Genomic DNA, 19,096 nt, shown 5'->3' with positions numbered 1-19,096 from the left:
CCTCTAACTGACTGAGCCTCGCCTCCAGCCCTGCAAATAAGCTACACTTTAAGCACTTACCGTCTTCACTAAAGGAGGCAGAGGAATAACTAAACATTTCACACACTGAGCAGGAAAGAGGTGAAGCGGTGGGAGCCGGAGCGGCCATGCTAAAATGCTAACGGAGGCTAACGGACAGAAAATGTATCGGTGATTGGTGACAGTGAAAGTTACGGAAGAGAAAATGAGCGAGTGTTGAAATAAAGACAGTAATGTACCAGATATAGTGCTATTTTACCAGAAAACAGTCTAAGTTTTAGATAAAAAGTCGGGAGAGATCTGAGCCTGCAAACTCTGACCAAACCTTTGCAGTAACTGGTCCCAAGCTCTGGACCGAGCTGCCACTGCATATACGCCTGGCTCCTTCTATGGTTGTTTTTAAATCTCATCTTTAAACTCATTTTTATTCATATAGAATTTAACTTCCCAAGATTGTTTTATTCTATTTATGTGTTTTATGTTTTACATTGTCCTGTTTTGTTTGTGTGTTTCCTTTCGGTTGTCCAGCACTTTGGTCATCTGTTGTTTTTAGAGTGTTTTATAAATACTCATGACTTGACTTGACTCTAAACATAATGTATGGAAATATTCTCTCTCTATTCTTCACCCTAACTTTGAATAGCCTTAGAATTCTGGCATGAATGTTAACAAGAAAGGTCCCAGCCAGCATTTAAAGCCAGCATTTAAATGTGGGCCCCAGGTGGGTCAAAGGTGGGTTCGTCCACAGGTTCCATGGTGGTGCTGCCTGTGTTTGCCCACCTGGACTCTGAGATCTGCTTGGTTTTTGGGTGGAGCTCAACTGATTATAGACACGTTTCCATTAGCAGGGATTCTGGGAAATCCACCTGACGGGAACCTCTAACAGGGCTGACCACCTCCTCCGCCCCTTCAGCCGGCGTGTCTCCGTTACACTGAAGCAACACACAAGAACCATTGACCGAACAAACAATACAGTTTACCACATGATGGCGGTAATGTACATTTTTTGCTGTTCGCAAAAAGCCAGCAACATAAAAGAAAATGCAGCAAAAGAAGAAAGAAGCAGAAACAAGTTAACATCAGGGATGCCACGTGCATTTTTGTTTGGTTTTTTAACCTTTGTTGTGGTGATACTGATCGAGATTATAAGAGAACCTCCTGCTGGACCTCTTCATTGCTCTAATACGGCACCAATGTCTTACCTGACTTGTTGGTCCATCTATCATTTTTTTCTGTCATCGCCATCTTCATCAAATGTACGTTCAGCAAAATGTTTCTGGTCCTAATGGGTCCAATGAGTTGTGTTCAGGTCATTCATGTTCACATGAGAGGTCTGAAGGTAATGTAGAAATCCAGATCAGCAAAATCCCCCATCCAGGTTCTTGAAGGCCAATCTGAGTACCCCTCCTACTATAGGAGCATTTTTTGCTGCATTAAGGTTTCATGAATGCCACGTTTGCATGACCATTCCTCGTGATAGAGACACGCGTCAATCCAGCCCCTGGAAAAAATACCCAGAACAACTTCTTATGGAAACACACCTTACGGTTCTATTGTGGGTCCTAATCTATGGATCCTGACAATTTCCCTCCTACTTACCCATTCATTCCACATGTATCTATTAATGAACCCATATATTTGGCCCATATAGGCTTCCAATATGGGGCTCATAATACTGTAATGAAATGGGACCCATGGCATTTGGACAGATAAAGTCCAAGCTAATCTGTACCAAAAAGAGCCACTTTTAACCAACATTGGGCCCACATGGACGTGCTACCAGGACATTAAGAAATGGAATATTATAACATGGACAACAAAACGTGTGATACCCACATATGTGTATCCCAGGTCTTAAGAGTTTGAGAAATAAATGGTTAAGTACTGTATTGATTATATTCAAGCAGATATCAAATAAATTAAATGTTTGAATGTCTACAAAGCATCCACTTTGATGTCTGCAGTTTGAGTACACACTGTACCAACTATTCACTGTGTTTTTATAGCTTCAGCCTTTAAACTGAACAACAATAGAAAGTAACTAAAGCAAATCTGAAAATCTGTGACAATAATGAAATTATATTCAAAGAGAAGTTGATTAAGGTGTTTTACTATACAGCCTCCTCTGTGGTGCAATGAGATGATCTGTATACGATCACACATTATGACCAATGGTCTTAAGTTCATGCTGCCACTCTTTGAAGCGTTTCTGTTACAGTCTGGGTAATCAGGGCAAATTAGCTTCCATTTGTTCCTTCTCTCTGATGTTTATGCATTTCCCTCCCCTCTCTATCAGTCCTCAAAGACCTGCTCTTTTCATCACCATGACCGTTTGATCTGAGCCTCTGAGGTCTGAGGCTCCGGGTTCTGAGCCTCTGAGGTCTGAGTCTCCAAACTCTGAGCCTCTAAGCTCTGGTCTTTACCCAAAAAGAGAGCGAAAAAGAAGAGTTATTGTTTCTATTTTTTTGTGCTGCCCATTTTCCCCCACGGATACTGTATCTATGTAAATGTCAGACTAATTATATTGTATTATCATCAGGGTAATTATCAATGCTTTTAATTTACCTACACTGTTGCCTTTATCACGTCTGCTCTTTGAAATGAGAAGAGGAAAGTCAACGACACACTGAAATGTAATCTTGTTTCGTTCTTCCTGTCTTCCTGTCACTAGAAACAAGACCTGTTCTGCATATTAAACCCCAGAGCTGTCCTATACATTGCCTTCTCTGGCTCTTATCACTATACTAGTGGCAAGTGGCAGAGCCGGTACCTGTGAACATCATCCATATTTTATGTGTCCCTATGTTACCCCTCAGGGAGTTGGGGCATCAATTATTGACCCACTGGCTCAGTTATTTTGAGTTTTCTTAAACTTATTTGTTTGTTTTTGCCCACATTTATTGTATGTCAGCTTTTAAAGAATTTGGCTTGTTACGAATGGTGATGGTAAGGTTTTGAACGGGTTATTTTTGGAAGATTTAAAGATATTTAAAATGGTTGCAATAGCTTAGAAAATGTGACCGTGTGAAGTAGGTACAATACAAGATCAGTGTACTGATGATGCCCCATGATCATCAATAGGGTAAGGTAGGTACAATGAATGCATGAGTGAATTGACTGAAAATGTGGGACCCTTTTTATTGAACACACACATGACTAAGGAAAATGTGTGATCCAAGTGTCATCTGAGTAATATGAGGAACATTTGCAAGAGCAAGATCAGTTTTGAAAGTATATAACCGTCAATTCAGTCCTTCTCACTTCTAACAAAAATGTTTGTAGAGCGCCTTCACGAGTGAGAAACTTCAGCTGCCAAACATTGTTTCTTCCCCAGAGGCCGATCTGCACAGTGAGGGCACGGGGCTCACAGAGTGGGTCAAAGTCCATGATGTACCCCTTTGGGCAGGATGGGAGAAGACAGATGCCAAGAGAGGAGCCCTGGAACCAGTGAGAAGACATCTTCCTTCTTCCATTCTTTACTCTTAGGACCAAAGACGGAGCAGAACTCAGGTCATGCAGCATATTTTTACAGTGTAGCCAAAGTTGGGCCAGTGGTTTGGACTTCTTCCAGGAGAGTAACATCACTCTTTTGGACCATCCTGCATGTGCCCCTGATCTAAATCCAATTGTGAACATTTGGGAATTAGATGGCAAGGGAAGTTTATAAAAAAGTTCGAGACAGCTGGATACCCTTCCTGAAACCATCTTCACCACTTGGCACAGCCTTCTAGACATACTTGCATCAATCATGCTGAAACAAATTTTTAAGTGATCAACAAAAATGGTGGAGCTAGGCATTACTGAGTGTGTTTTTTTTTAAACCCTTTAATTTCTGTTTTGAGGGCATTTTAGGTTTTTTTTTGTGCTATGATCTTAAACTTTTGATCAGCTGAAATGGGCTGTTCATCAGCCCATTTCAGTTAAATTGTTATTTTCCACAAATTGTATGCTCAATTTTTTTTCTCTTGCTCCCATTTCTTCTTTTTGCATTTTGAAGCTCTAATTACCTTCTTAAAGGTATTGTGACATAATTTTTAACATGCTTTTAACACTATTAAAAGTCTTGGCCAATATCCCTCAAATGTGTCTAAAAGGGTGTAACAAGAAAAACTTCACTCCAGTACTCCATGCCTGGCTTTTTTCATGATGGTGTTTTTTGCCTGTGAAAAACGCGTCCTTTTCCCCCTTTCCTGTCAATCATTGCCCCGCTCCTCCTCCCTACCCCCCCCCCCCCCCCCCAAACTCCCCGCACACAGCAGACAGTGGATCAATGGTATGTGATTTTGTCTTGCACACCGTCCACGGGCTGAGCCTCCATCAGACTCGGGCACCCGACCGCAAGCGGTCTTCCGTACGCCACATTTCCCCCGCCCGCCGCTCGGACGGGGATTCGGCGCTGAGCTCTTCCCTCTTCGCTCGCCGCTACTGAGCTGAGTTTCTTTTCCTCCGCTTAGTAATATGCTTATGCAGCGGGTTGTCTCGTCTGATCTGAGGTCGTAGGCGAAAAAAAAGCAGAGCGCGGGTGGAGAGGAGAGACGTCTCTCTCCCTCCAGCCCGCGGCTCAGTGCTGATGGGCAGGGAGCTGGGTGGAGGGGGCGGTGATTTAGCGGGTCGTGACGTCACGACCCGCCACCAAACCAGATGCGCCGTTTTTGCATAATTATGCGGAAAATCCCAGAAAGCACACAATACACTGAATGTTAAGAGTTCGTTTTTTTTTGGGTGTAATTGATGTCAAGACACCCAACAAAACACAAAAAATCAAGAAAAATTTGTTTTTCATGTCACAATACCTTTAAGACACCTACATACTCACTCCGCAGTTTTAGGGGACAGATAGTCGCGGTAGCCTAGCTTCGATTCGGTCCCGGGGACCTGGGATGGTTGCTGCTTGTGTCTCTGCCTGGTCTCGTTTGTTTTTTCTCTTGCAGATCTCCGTGTGCTTGTTGTGCGTTTCCCTGTGTTTTTCGCGTCTTGGACTAGCAGCGGATATCACCCCCCCAGACCTACACTGATATACAGTGTGGGCAGAGAGGCTAGCCCCAAGCCAGAGAATAGGCCCTGGACCGAGATTCATTGTTTTTTCTTTTTTATAATCAGTGGTGGGACTAACACGTTATTTAGTAACATGTTACAACAACGCTGTTAGTTTTGGCGGTAACAAATACTGTAACGCATTACTTTTTAAATTCAGTAACTCAATTACCGTTACCAAACGGTGCGTCACCCTGGATTCACACTGAAAGCGTCACGGGCGTCATAGGCAGCCATTCATTTTCTATGAAAGCGCGTGTCGAGAGGCAGCGGGAGCAGCGGAGGCAGCGCGTCAATTTGAAGTTGAAAAATCTCGCCGAGGCAGCATCCAATCACAGACCGGGATTCCCGAAGCAAGAACCCTCAATGCAGATTGTATTTTCGTGTAAACACAAACTACACTCATTCACATGCGTACATGAGCATAGCTGTGCACTAACAAACTTATTTAATCAGAAATTAATATATTTCATCCAGTAAACTGACATTTTTGCTGATTTGACTTCCATTTTTACCTGAATTGCCCAAACAATTTTATTTGCTACATCGATCCAACGCAAAATAATCAAAACCCGTGCTTATTAATCACAAAACACAGTTTAAACAATATGACCAAATCTTTTACAACCCGGTGTGTCAGTGGTGTCATCGCAGACAGACTGCAGCTTCACCGGGAACAACGGCTCTGACGGTTGCTGTTGATCCACGGACCAAACTTGTTAAGGAGCAACAAACTCACTCTTATCTAAGCGGAAATAACGCTAAAATATCAAGAAGGCTTCCCAAAGAGTGATCTATGGTGAAATAGGAAACTGAAGATGTGCACGCTATATATAGATATATGTAGACTATATGCACTCTGTTCCCTCCAGTTCGGCAGCGCAGCTTTAGCCCCGCCCACTGCATCCGTCGACAGTGCATGCAGCTTTCAGTGTGAACGCACCAAGCAGCGCGATGCTGGCGTCAGGAGATTTTTGACGCTTTCAGTGTGAATCCAGGGTCACTCCGTTATTTCTGGCCAGCTACAGTGAAGCTTTTTTTACCCACACGCGGAGACCCGAGGAAATGTAGTGGGCGTGTGTGTGCATTCAAAAACATGACCCGTCATGGCGAGCAAGGCGAGTTTCGCAATGTGGAGATATTGTCATTACAGTAATCCCTCGTTTTTCACAGGAGTTACGTTCCAAAAAGAACCCGTGATAAGTGAAATCCGCGAAGTAGCAACCTTTTTTTTTTAACAATTATTATAGAAGGCTTCAAATTGCGGAGATCAGCACCGCCTCGCACGTATTTTACTGCTCTTCTGACTGCGCCGCTGCATCCCGACTTGCTCTGTAGCATCTTTTTCTTGTAAAGCTCGTGGTGCAGGTGTGTTCTTTCGAGAGAAGAACATAGTTATGGGCAGTTGTTGTCGCTCTTTTTTCTTCTGGGCAAAAAGATTCTTATAAACCGACATGCCACCATTGGTTATATTTGAGAACTGTAATGAACGATTCATCAAAGGCTCCCGTTCTTGAGCTGCTCGCTGAAGCTCATTGGCCGTTCTCAGCTTGTTGCTAAGCGACCAACGATATTGACACAGTGAAGAAGCGGGGAGACTGTTTAGCCAATAAGAATGCAGAACACGATGCACAATGCAAATCCATACAGTACCATGCTGAAATGAAGGCTAGAGGGGCATTAATGGGAGCATTTAAAATAATGTTGTTTTTTTTTTAAGTAATTAAAAAGTTACTTTTCATAGTAACTCATCTGAAAAGTCAAAAGGACAATTATGTACCTGTTCAAAAGTAATAAAGTCACCACTGGGGTTATGTTGTTACTCTCAGAAGCTTTCAGTTACTGAATTCTGAATTCTGTACTCTGTCGTGCTGTGACAAACCTTCATTTCGCTCCTTTCCTACCACCACCGCTCTAGATATTTCTCAGCCTGGTCCCTGCTCAGATCCTTGTTGCAGTCCCACCTCCACTGTGAACTCCTCTTTCACACCTACAGCACACCTCACCTTTGTCTTACGAAGACACCGTGCGGCTCCGACCATATCTGTACTTCTGTATCAACATCCTCAAGCAAAAATTGCACTCTTTTTTTAGCATGAATTCATACTGCTGTTCACAAATCCTCAATTCTACCCTTTGTCTAGATTCTACAACCTTTTCCCAAAACTGTGAAGTTTACGTTAGAAGTTATGGCTCATTCAACTATATTTGTCCGTAGTTGCCACAACTCTGCACTTCTCTATTGTTCTTAAAATTTGCAGGAGAACACCTCTCCTGCATTATTCAGGCTATCTCTCACTATCTAAGATCTTGTTGAATGTCTGAGTCAAAAACACTTCTGCCACTTCTCCTAGACACTTACAGACCCCCATAGGGATATCATTAGGATCAACTGCCTTTCCACTCTTCCCCCTGGCTTTCATGCTTCATTGCCCTCCTCACTTAACCTTACTAATCTTTAATACTTCCTAGTCCACAATGGTCGTTTCTGCGAATCTTTGTTCTCTTTCATTTTCCTCGTTCATCAACTCTTTAACGAACTCTTTCATTCTTCCCATCAGCCCTTTGGCACCTGTCAAATCCTTTTAATCTCTATCCTTAATCACTCTAGCGTGTTTCATATCCCATCTCTCTCTCTCTGTGTGTGTCACCAAACTGTATAAATCATTCTCTCCCTCCTTGCTGTCTAACCTAGCATACAAATTATTTTACTCCCTTTGTCTAACCTTTGCCACCTCTACCTCTACCTTCACCTCATGCTGTATCTCTCTGCACTCCTATCTGTATTTGTCAGTCCTCTCATTGTCCTATTTCTTCTTAGCTAACTGCTGTACATATTCCTGCATTTCCTCATTTCAGGTGCCACGTTAAACTGACGAGAAAAGACATCTCTGACACAATCAGGGAAAAGACACAGCTCCGGCCCAATTTAACCTTTTCTTATGACAACAGCATGCAGTAAAATCTGTTCATGGATGCAGTGGAGATAGCCTTGCCAAAAACATTTGCATTTAACTGGATGACCTATGTTGATATTAACAGACAATTCATTGATGCACAACAGCTTTTATTACATAAAACGGATCATGATACAGTTTAGCAATTTCAAACTTACTTGGCTGTTTAATGTAAAGTTAGACAGCGCATTATTTCATTGGACACTTACCTTAAAACTAACACTGGCATGCGTTGAAGTCTGATTGACATCATGTAGCATACCCCCCCCCCCAAAAAAAATAAAAAAATGAAATGGCAAGTCCTCTGCATCCTCTGCTCTGCTCTGTCTTAGTCCTCCTCTTCATCCTTCATGACCACCAGTCATCCATCCTATGCTGTCTGGCCACTACTTTGCAGTCACTGATCTCCTTCAGGTTAAATCGTTCCTACTGCCACTTTTAAAAGTCACCATTATGTTATTCCTCTCCTGGAACAAGCATCACTACACCCATTTTCTTCCTTCTTGCAAAGTTTAGCACCATCTGTCCTGCATTTCTATTTTAGATGCCAAACTTGCCCACTACTTCCTCATCACATGTGTTGCTTTCTCCAACATGTCCATTGAAGTACAGTATGTGCCAATCAACTCCCTTTCATCTCTGGGGATACTCTCCATCACTTCATCAACCTTACTCCAGGATTTCTCCTACTCTTCTAACTCGTATTCCATCTGTGGAGCTTAACCACTCGCCACAATAAGCATCACACCTTCAGTTTCTAGACTCATTGCTCTATCTGAGACTCTCCTCACCTCCAGAACATTCCAGAACAAGCTTCTCCTTCAAGACTCCTACTCCATTTCCCTTCCCAACCACAAGATGATAAAACAACTTGAATCCTACTCCGAGGCCTCTACCCTTGCTACCTTTCCACCTGGTCTCCTGATCAGACAGAATATCCACGTTCCTCTTCGTCATGTCAATCAGCTCTCTAGCTTTTCCTGTCACAATCCCAAAGTTCCGACTCTCTGGCGTAGTTTCTAGCTTTTCCTCTTTTCTTTCTGCCTCTGGACACTGCTTCCTCCTTTTTTTTTCAATCAAACAGTTGCCCATTCTCCATCAGCACTCATCACTCGTCAGCAGCACTGATGGCGGTTGCTGTTAACCCAGGACTCAACCAGTCTGGCATAGGGTTCATGTTTTTTGTTTTTTTTATTTGCATGTTTAGTTTGTCATAGATTTTAAGTTGGATAACCTTCCTGACACAAGCCCCTGCATATATCCAGGCTTGGGACCAACTCACAAACTGGCTTGTGACTCACCCTAAAACTCCATTCTTCATTAGCATCACTGTCTGTTATTATATGAAACACCTACAGTAGTTACTTTATGATTCTGCTTTGCAAATCCCAGGCAAATGTCCTCACAATTTCCCAACCAACCAGTTATGTTTCTCCTTCCTTCACACCAAGTCAAATATCTGCGTAACCTGTAACGATTTTTTATTTTCAAATCTTCTCACTGTTTTGCCAAATGAAATAAGACTACATTCTTTTGGGCTTTCATTTTCTTATCCAGGTGCACAAAGGAGTGAGAAAAATAAAGACCAGTAGATTATGTTTTGTAACATTTTCAGAAGCCTCATTAGTGCATCGGAATTAATAATTAAATATGTCTAAGAGAAAAAACATAATGGAGAGGTGACTCACCACTAATGTCTTTTATGGTCACATCAGACATCTGGTCTTGATTCACAACCTGCTTGGAACATCAAAACTAATGAGCAAAGTTAGCAATTAACTGTTAAACCTGTTGGAAGCTTTGAAGGCTTAAGATACACATTCCTTTGAGGTTGATTGTACAATGACAGAAAACGGCAGATGTCTGGAAAAGACATCTGCCTGACCGCGAAGCAAAATTAATTGAAGGGTTTTGGTGAGCTGTTCACATGCTTCAGTTATTAAGTTTATATTAATTAAATTGCGTGCACATTTTGTTTAATTTGTACACACACACAGCCTGGACAGCAAATCAGTCATCTTAGAGTCGCCTCCGTGTAAATTCCAGGACCTCCTCCTTTAAATATGAACTTAAGGTGCGGGTATGGTTCTGCGTCACACACACGCAGAGCACACGGCGCACACGTGACGCCGTCACGAATCGTTCAGAGTTCTCCGTCTCTCCATTTGGTCGCAGTGCAGTACCCCCCGCGGCCACTAGTTAGCGATCTTTTTCTGAATGGTTTATCCGACTTTTTCCGGTCACAGTAAATCAAAGAAATAAGGACAACTATTGTGCAAAAAACAAAAACAAAAAAAATCACACATAAACGAAGAAAAAAGCCCTGGAAGTTCACTACTGCTTCAAACCGGAAACCGGAAATGCTTCGCTTTCAAACAAACCAATCACAGCCCTCTCGGTCTGCGTGTGGTCGGCGTCTCCTCGACGCGTAGTTACAATTTTCGGGAGGTGCACGTCAGTGACGGCGCATGTGACGGCGTGTCCTCTGCGTACAAAAACCACACGCCGTAGACACGGCGTCGTTTTGACGCAGAAGCATAATTCAGCCTTTAGTAAGACTGTTTATAGAGAATAATAAAGAAACGTGATGCAAAATGCCTTGAGCTATGGGTGTTTCAGTATCACAGTCACATAGGGAGATCAATAGATAGATGGATATAGATGGGAGCGGCACAAAGAAATTAATAGTTATTTAATTTGAGTAGTAATTGTGTTGATTTTACACAGTCGATGCATTGAAATGCATTCAAAAAGATATATTTGACTTTTTTGCATCTCAAAAAGAAGTCAACCTTCTTTAAGCTCACACTTTACTGTAGCTTCAAGGTGAAAGAGTTGTCACCTCTAACAGCAGCTTTTGTTTTTTGTTGAGTTAAGTGTTGCGTCTGCAGGGGAGGGATAAGTACCAAGGGTATTGTTGAGCCCCATTTTATACTTCAGTTTATCTGCTTGTACCTGTACATGTCACATTGGCTTTTATAGTATGTGAACAGCTGCCAGTCATAAGTCATTTTATAAGCCTGAATGGATCCAGATAAATAAATAAGCTGATGTGACGCTAACAAGCTTGTCTCAGACCGCCACGATCTTGTCAGCATCTGAAATACATCCTTCAGCTTTCCTACTATTATACCAATCCAATGAGAATGAGGATTTTTTTTTTTTTAGTGTACACCAGCTGTAATAAAATGTGATTTAAACTGCATGCAGTTGAGCTCTGCGGCAGAGGGGAGCACCTGTTGAATTTGCTGCTAACTGACGGGCTGAGCTCGACTCAGTGCTTGTCATAGCTTCCTGGTGGTCAAGTAGGCAACAGCTCAATGTCTGACAGGGGAATGCAATTCTATAGATGGATGAATAGCTTCATTAGGAGGTCTACTGAGTTCAAGCCTATTGTAACACAAACATAAGTCTACATTCTGAAGCCTGGGAAAATGATATTATATAGTAGTGCCCTGCAACAGAAGCAGAGCTCTGCTTCTGCAATCATAGTCCATGTGTGAATGAGAAACACATTGTAAGATGCTTTGTGGAAGATAAACAATGTTAAACAAAACTCAACATAAGCGCAAATTATTTTCCATTTTTTTCTATGGAGTGAATTGTTAAGATGCTACATTGTAAGATGAGATGTTGGAATGACCCAAATGCAGGAGATTTGGAGGCAGATAAGGATGCCTCGATACCGATACCGGTATCAGTATCCGATACCGGTATCGGTATCGGGGCCAATACTGCTCTCATATACTCGTACTCGCAAAAATTCTCTGATACCACGCACCGATACTTCATTGTTGTAGTTACTGGTTAGCGCCACCAGGGGGAGATGTTGAGCCTCCCCGCGGCTCCCCGGGTCAGTCTGCAGCCTGGCTGAGCAGCAGCAGAGCGGCTGCTCAGCCAGCTGTTCCATGTTTCAGTTTGTTCTATCTTCCTTAACAAACTGGACGGTTGAGTATTACCCTTACTCACAGGGAGCTTTATGAAACACTCCACGTAACTCACAGTACAACATAAACAATCCCATTGTTACATTCCGGTTAGCCACATTAGCCGGTTAGCTGCGTTATCCGCATTAGCCGGTTAGCTGCGTTAGCCGCGCCGACAACCCGCAGTCTGCCTTGCTTTTGTCGTTGTCCCTTATTTTGAAATATGTCCACCCTGCTGACATCCCGCTTGCATTAATTGTCACTATCTTGCCTGAAACGGCTAACCGGACTGTAACAATGGGATTGTTTATGTTCTTCTTCTTCTCTGTTTAATTGGCCGATTGGCAAACAACTTTATGGTGCATACCGCCACCTACTGTACAAGAGTGTGTAACATAATTTCATTTAGCCTGTTTTTTAAATTCTATTTGATTGTTTATGTTGTTTCACACAGACGGCTTTAGGTGAATCACCGCACATGCTCAGTTGATGTACCTGCGATGAGACTAAAGCGCGGAGGAAAGCCCGGCCGGCTGAGTTTTGCTTAAAATTGAATTTCTGTTGCAAATAAAACCTGTCTTCCAATTCATTGCATTTTTCATTGCATTTTTAGCCTAGTTATTTTTGTGGTAGAAGTATCGGATCGGTATTCGGTATCGGCGAGTACACAAATTAAAATACTCGTACTTGTACTCGGTATGAAAAAAATTGTATCGGGGCATCCCTAATAGCAAACAAGGTCTGTTATGTTAAAGCAGCACTATGTAACTTTTCCACCTTAATATAATATTTCCAGAGTCATTGTGATGGTACATCAACTTCCAACAGGTTTAATGACACCTCTGTCATGGTCTGAGGGGTCTGTATCGCCTTCACTGGCACTATGTAACTTTGAGGAGCATGGTAGGAACCCTTCCACACTAAAAAACTACAATTTTTTACGGCTTTGACTGCTTTACGGCATATGTCACTTCCCCCTCCTTCCCGATTCGTAGTCGAGACGAAAGGTGGGTGCTGCATGGAGCGCAGAGCTCATGGCCGAAGCAGCGAAAAAAACGAAGAAAATAAAAGTTTTATCGGAGGAGGCGAAAAAAAAAAAATGCCCGGACAAGAATAAACATTGGCCCGGCGTTCACTTGCTGGATGAAAGCCGAAGAGGGATGTCCGACCGATGGGGATTTATGGGGATAAAACAAGAGACAGAATTTTTATGATACAAATGTAAATGTAGAGTTCTATGTTCAATAAGAATCAAAATTAGAATGTTTTCACATACAGGGGATTCGTTTTGGGTTCTAGTATTTTTCCTGAGAACTGTAAAATTGTGCAGAGCTGATCTGCAAAATATAAGGAATGGGCATTCAGTTATTCACAGGTTATAAAGTATTTTTTTATTTTGTCAGTAAGTATGTTGGACTACTAATTTATGACGAAGTCCCTCTAAAAAACGTGACAGGAAAAAGGTGCAGAGCGTATGAGTTTGTAGGGCGCATTATCTCGCTGAAACAACTTAATAAAACCAAGTTGAACTTAGTGTTTTTCAACATCGTCATATTATATTGTTTAGACAAAAATAGATACATTACCTCTTCGCTATCCATCCTGCAAACGACCGCTGAAAACAGAAAAGTCGTTTTGAAAGTCTGTCCCGTCTTCTCTCATCAAAACAAATGCACGCGACGGTGACAGGAGTTTTCCGGCAGTAAGCGCTGGTGCTCATGGGAAATGTAGTGTTCTTTCTGGTAAAGCACTACCGACTTTGTCCAAAGGAGCCGCCAAACTCAACAAAAGCTAAAAGTTACATTCTGCTGCTTTAAGCGAAAAGATCATCCAAAAGATAAACGAAACTAACAACTGAGAAAGCTGCCCAAACAGCATAGGAACGCAACAAGGTCAGACAGACAAGGAAAGACAGAACAATATATACTCGTGCAGGCTGACCAGACACAGATGTCAACAGTCAGTACGGATGGGACCAAGGGTAGTCAAACAGACCTAAACACACAAACTGACTTTCAAACTAAAACAGGACGCAAAGCGACCAGGACTAAAGCAGGACACAAAGGACTACAAGAAAACAAGACCAATGTCAGGATAACTAAGAAAACCTCAAGAAACACACAACTTATGAGCCAGGTCCTGCTCAAGGTTTCTTCCCTCCTAAAGGGGAGTTTTTCCATTGCCACTGTTTATGTTTATTTAATAATTGCTCGGGGCTCATATTCTGGGTCTCTGAAAAGTGCCTAGAGACAACATATGTTGTAATAGATGCTATATAAATAAAATTGAATTAAAAAATGTTTAATTCATTTTTTATTTTAATTTTTAAATTAAAAAAATGATTGTATTATGGTCTTTCAATTCTCATTTAGATGGCTTTGTTAGACGTGATTGATGAGTAGCCGTTTTCGGGCCATTGATTGACCAACTATTAAATGTGAACTATGTGACCCTACATAGTATAGATAATGGATACATGGACTTTTAAAAGTAATCTTAAGGTTACGGACAAATTTCCAGAGTTGGAAGAAAAAATTCCTAAAGAGTGTTGTTTGGGTTGAGCCCTGCTCTTGTGATCTCAGTCATTAGATGTGAGGCTTTAAGTCGACTTGGGCTTTTACATCCTGCACTTGTACGAATCAAGTCTGCCGCACGCATCCTGGGATCGTCTGGTGTGTCCGTCGCACTCTTCCTCTGAAAGATGTGATGCGGATATGAGACGCACATAAGGGAATAAATACCAAAACTGCACATTTAGCCCGGAAGGTTGTAATCAGCGCGGATTACAGGGAGTATTTTCTTTGTCTTTTCAGTTACATATGTAAAGTTAAACATATTCAATCACAACCAAAAGCGACTCTGAAAGGAACAAATGATGGACTATTTCTTAGGCATTCCTCCTCTGTTCTACCATCAACATACCAAATGATGGAATATGTTTTGAAAAACTTGTGTGTAGTAAAGCTGTTCTGATGCTAAACTCTGACCTGACACCTTTCATCGAGACTTTTATGATTGTGTTTGCTTTAGTTAGTTCCTCATTTGTTTGTATCAAACTTACAACATTTCCAAAAAAAGTGATGTTCAGTAACCAAGGATACTGAAATATGCAGAAGAATCAAGCAGAATTTAAATACATAATAATATATGCGTGGCGCATCTTGGTTTACAGACAAAAGAATAAAACACACAGGATATCACCAGGACTGTAAACTGTCATGCCTACACTATATCCACCACAACTGGCACAGTTCTGGTGTAAAGTGTCAAAAGCAATGACTTGCAGGGATATTTCTTTCAACCTAAGTTAACTAATGACATCTACAGAGGATGACATGCGCATAGAAAATGTGTTTCCTCCCCAGCAGCTTTCATTTGTGGACACCGACGGGGCGCAGTCCTTTTTCAGCAAATGAAAAGATAAATGGAAACTCATAACGCTTGAAGACTTACAGGGCACATGAGTAAACTCCTCTCCCTTGGTGTCTGTTGCCTAGATACAGACTGTTCAGTCTGGAGGAAGTTTATTCTATAACGTTGTTCTTGTTTTTATCTGTGGGTGCAGGGACACGACTTCGGTGAAGATGATCGTAACACATAGAACAGTCCACATGCATGTCAGATACATTACTGGGCTCCTTTATGTCTCGTTATTTCCAGAAACTCCTCCCGAGTCTCTGCATGTCAGTCCATCTTTGATCCACTCGCTGTACTCTGAACTTGCCACACACCTGTTCGACTGTTTTTCATCACAAGCCATTAGGACAGAAGATGTCGTGAGGACTGAGTTTGAAATGCACTCTTGCCTGTGTTATTTTAAAATGGTTCCTAAATCTCAAACGGCATCATCCCCAGACATGTACAGTACATGATGTTCCCATCAGCGCTGAGAGTATGTATAATTATTCTAAAACCTGCCTCAAACACAGAGTCCCTGCTCTCCCTTCTTTTTATCTGTCCGTCTTTATCTGTTTTCTTTTCCTTCTGCAGCATTTTGTTTCTAATCTCATCCGTGGTTCGAGCGGTTCGGACAACAAAAGACAGAGGAGGAGAAAGGAAAGGTCTGAGTGACAAAGAACAGCGTGCAGCAGCAGCAGAGACGTTGACTATGTAAAGGCGATGGGCGAAACTCGGCTGGTGCCACAATTGTGTATGGATTGTAAAATAAAAGTCTCTTTAAAAATTCAGTACTCTGTTAAATAAATATATTAAGCAAGTCCAATACCGTTAGTGTGTTTTGTCAGAGGGAATAAAGCTTGCTCCCACAGCTGGGACTCAGTTGCTGAAATCTGACTGACGGGTTCAGGAGAAATGGAGGAAACTGAGTCCCCAGGTGGAATTTCACAGTAGGTTCAGGCACTAATTATACGTCTGTGTTTTTCTTGCACGAGCGTGATTATTACTGACTCTTTTCAGCAGATTGTATTTGCTGGATACGCTGTGATGCATGTTCTTGGTTTTGCACATGAATGGTGCTGTTTGGAAGGACGTTCCATAACTTTTGATCGATTTTATAGTACAGTTTGAAACCTTTCATGCAACCTTCTTGAAAGGCTCAATGAAGTTATAGTGAAAAGATAAGACATGGAGCCTTACATTTGGATTCAAGGTTAGCTGTCTGTTTAAAGCGCTTGTTTTTTTCTTATTAAAGTATCGAAGGGTTATGTTGGCGATATTATCATTCATGTTGTTGAGCTTGATGGAGGTTTTTATGGTCTATTGCATTTTTATTTTTATATGACAGACATTTCAGTTGAATTTGTATTTAAATACCTGCTTATAAATGAACAAAAAAAATAAAAATTGTTTACTGCAACAGGATCTCTGAGGAGTACAGAAATAACGTTACCACCAAGCAAAGTTGCCCTTTGATACTTAACCAGGATCTGTAAATGAGGATTGGCATTTTGTCATTTAGCAAGCAAATATTTGTAGCTGACATTTACTTAATGAAGAGAGATAGCGATCTGTGAGAGACAAGGACCGTGCATCCTGAACCTGCTCATGTTTTCTCCTATGCACAGTTAACCTTTGCTGTTCGAATGGGGTCTGTTGAATATGTTGATGAAATTAGCCATGTTGTACGTGTCCAGGCGGTGTTTGTGCACTGGTTGGTGAGTCAGGCACAGCTCTGGGCAGATGGTGGCCGGGGCTGTGCATAAGGTTTGCTTGATATTCATGAAGAGCTGACCTTGGTGATGAATGTATTCAAACATCAAGCAAACTTCACTCCATGTTCCCCTCTGCAAAATGAAATAGATGCAAAAAAAAACTCACCGCTGCATGTTGTGGAAAAATAAATGTAGAGATATTTTTAAAATCTTTAATCTAAATCTTGACGAGGTTATGAAGAACATGGGTCAAGAAAGTGCCCACACCAAATTATGTCACATATTTATTTACTTATGATTAAATTAATTTCCTGTTCTTTCTTTGCTTATAAGTAACAGAAAATCCAAATTGTTTCACTGCACAGAAATAGGAATAGTTTAACAAGTTCAGGCCAGGAAGAAGATCCATAACAGCCAAACCTTTAAGTTAGCTGATGACAATGCAAAGCTCTATAGGACCAATAGATTTGCTTTCTTTTTTTTTTTTAATATTTACATTTTTCTTTTAACTTCTTATGTAAACTGGTCTGGTCCACACAGGAACCATTAGATCCAAACCAGATTTGGAGTACTCGCTTGTCTGACTAAATTTTTTCCATCACAAACTGATGTCAGTGCGGTCTCAGGTTAACCAGAGGCTTTACTTTATTTTGGGCATAGAAAGGTTTTAAAGCAGCACAAAGGCTCTTTTGGCCTGCTACTTGTGGATCCTTCTTTGGGACTTCTCATTTTTATGATGCTACCTAAGATTTAGCCTCTTTCTGCGTAAAACCTGATTACTCTTCCGTCATTATGTTCCTGAGCCTTTTAGTCGTCTCTGCTTTCTTATCCTCTCTGTAGTTAGCATGGATATATTATAATGTGAATCAATGCAGGGACAACTGGGATGGTAGTCCAAAACTGTTTTGGTTGGTTTTTGCTGTTTTTGCTTCTATTACCTTGGTAGTCATCAGTATGTAGCTGATGAGAAAACAAAATAAACAAAAAAAGAGAAATAAAATGCCATAGTGTCCATGGCAACCAATCAGTTAATTCAATTCATTATACTTTTTGATATGTAAAACTGCTACGTTAAGGTAAATAAGAAATTTGTATGCTTTTATATATATATATATATATATATATATATATATATATATATATATTATACTGTACTTTCCAGACTATTGAATATAAGCCACACCCACTAAATTTAAAAAGAAAACAGATTTTGCACATATATAAGCTGCATGCAAATCTAAATGTATCGGCGGCATGAAGCTCGTTAGCCCGTAAAAATCCATAAATCAGCCACATTGTTGTTAAAGCCGCACAATATATATATATATATATATATATATATATATATATATATATATATATATATATATGTATATATATATAAATATGTGTGTGTGTGTGTGTGTGTGTGTGTGTGTGTGTGTGTGTGTGTGTTATGTCTGTGTCTTACGTTGTTCACCGGCTGTTTCTGTGCACAGAACCCGACACGCACGCTATGTTTACATTATTAAGCTGTTGGAACAGTAAATATGTGATATATATAATATGTGATATATCAAATCATGCTATTTTATTTCCTGCAGTTTTATGTGGTGCCCTCACATTTTCATCAACACACACACACACACAAATAAACCCTCAAATACGTACATAGGCATGTTTGTTACACACCAGAATAACCCCTTGGAGATGTGACAGCTCATTTGCAATGTGCTAATGTTCTCTGTTGTCCTCATGCTCACGGAGACGGGCGAACACACCTGGTACACTGTACGTATGGAGGTGATACCTGTGAGAATGTGTCACCTTGCACTGTTCCCACTGTGCTAGTGATCAGTGGATCAGTGCCTTTTATTCTGTATGTGTGTGTCTGTGTATGTGTGTCGGGGTGGGGGATATGCCTGTGTGATGACAATTGTATCTGTGCTTTCCTTCCTTTCTTGTTTAAATGTGTTCTTATTGTCTATATAATTGTCTTTATAAAGATCAGGATAATTGTTTTCGAGCTCTGCAGAAGTGCGTTGTGTGTTTGTGTGTGTGTCTCCGGTGC

Source organism: Cololabis saira, chromosome 6, assembly GCF_033807715.1.
Source record: "Cololabis saira isolate AMF1-May2022 chromosome 6, fColSai1.1, whole genome shotgun sequence".
Classification (NCBI taxonomy): domain Eukaryota; kingdom Metazoa; phylum Chordata; class Actinopteri; order Beloniformes; family Belonidae; genus Cololabis; species Cololabis saira.
The sequence above is the reverse complement of the archived record's forward strand: the minus strand, read 5'-3'. Positions refer to the sequence as shown.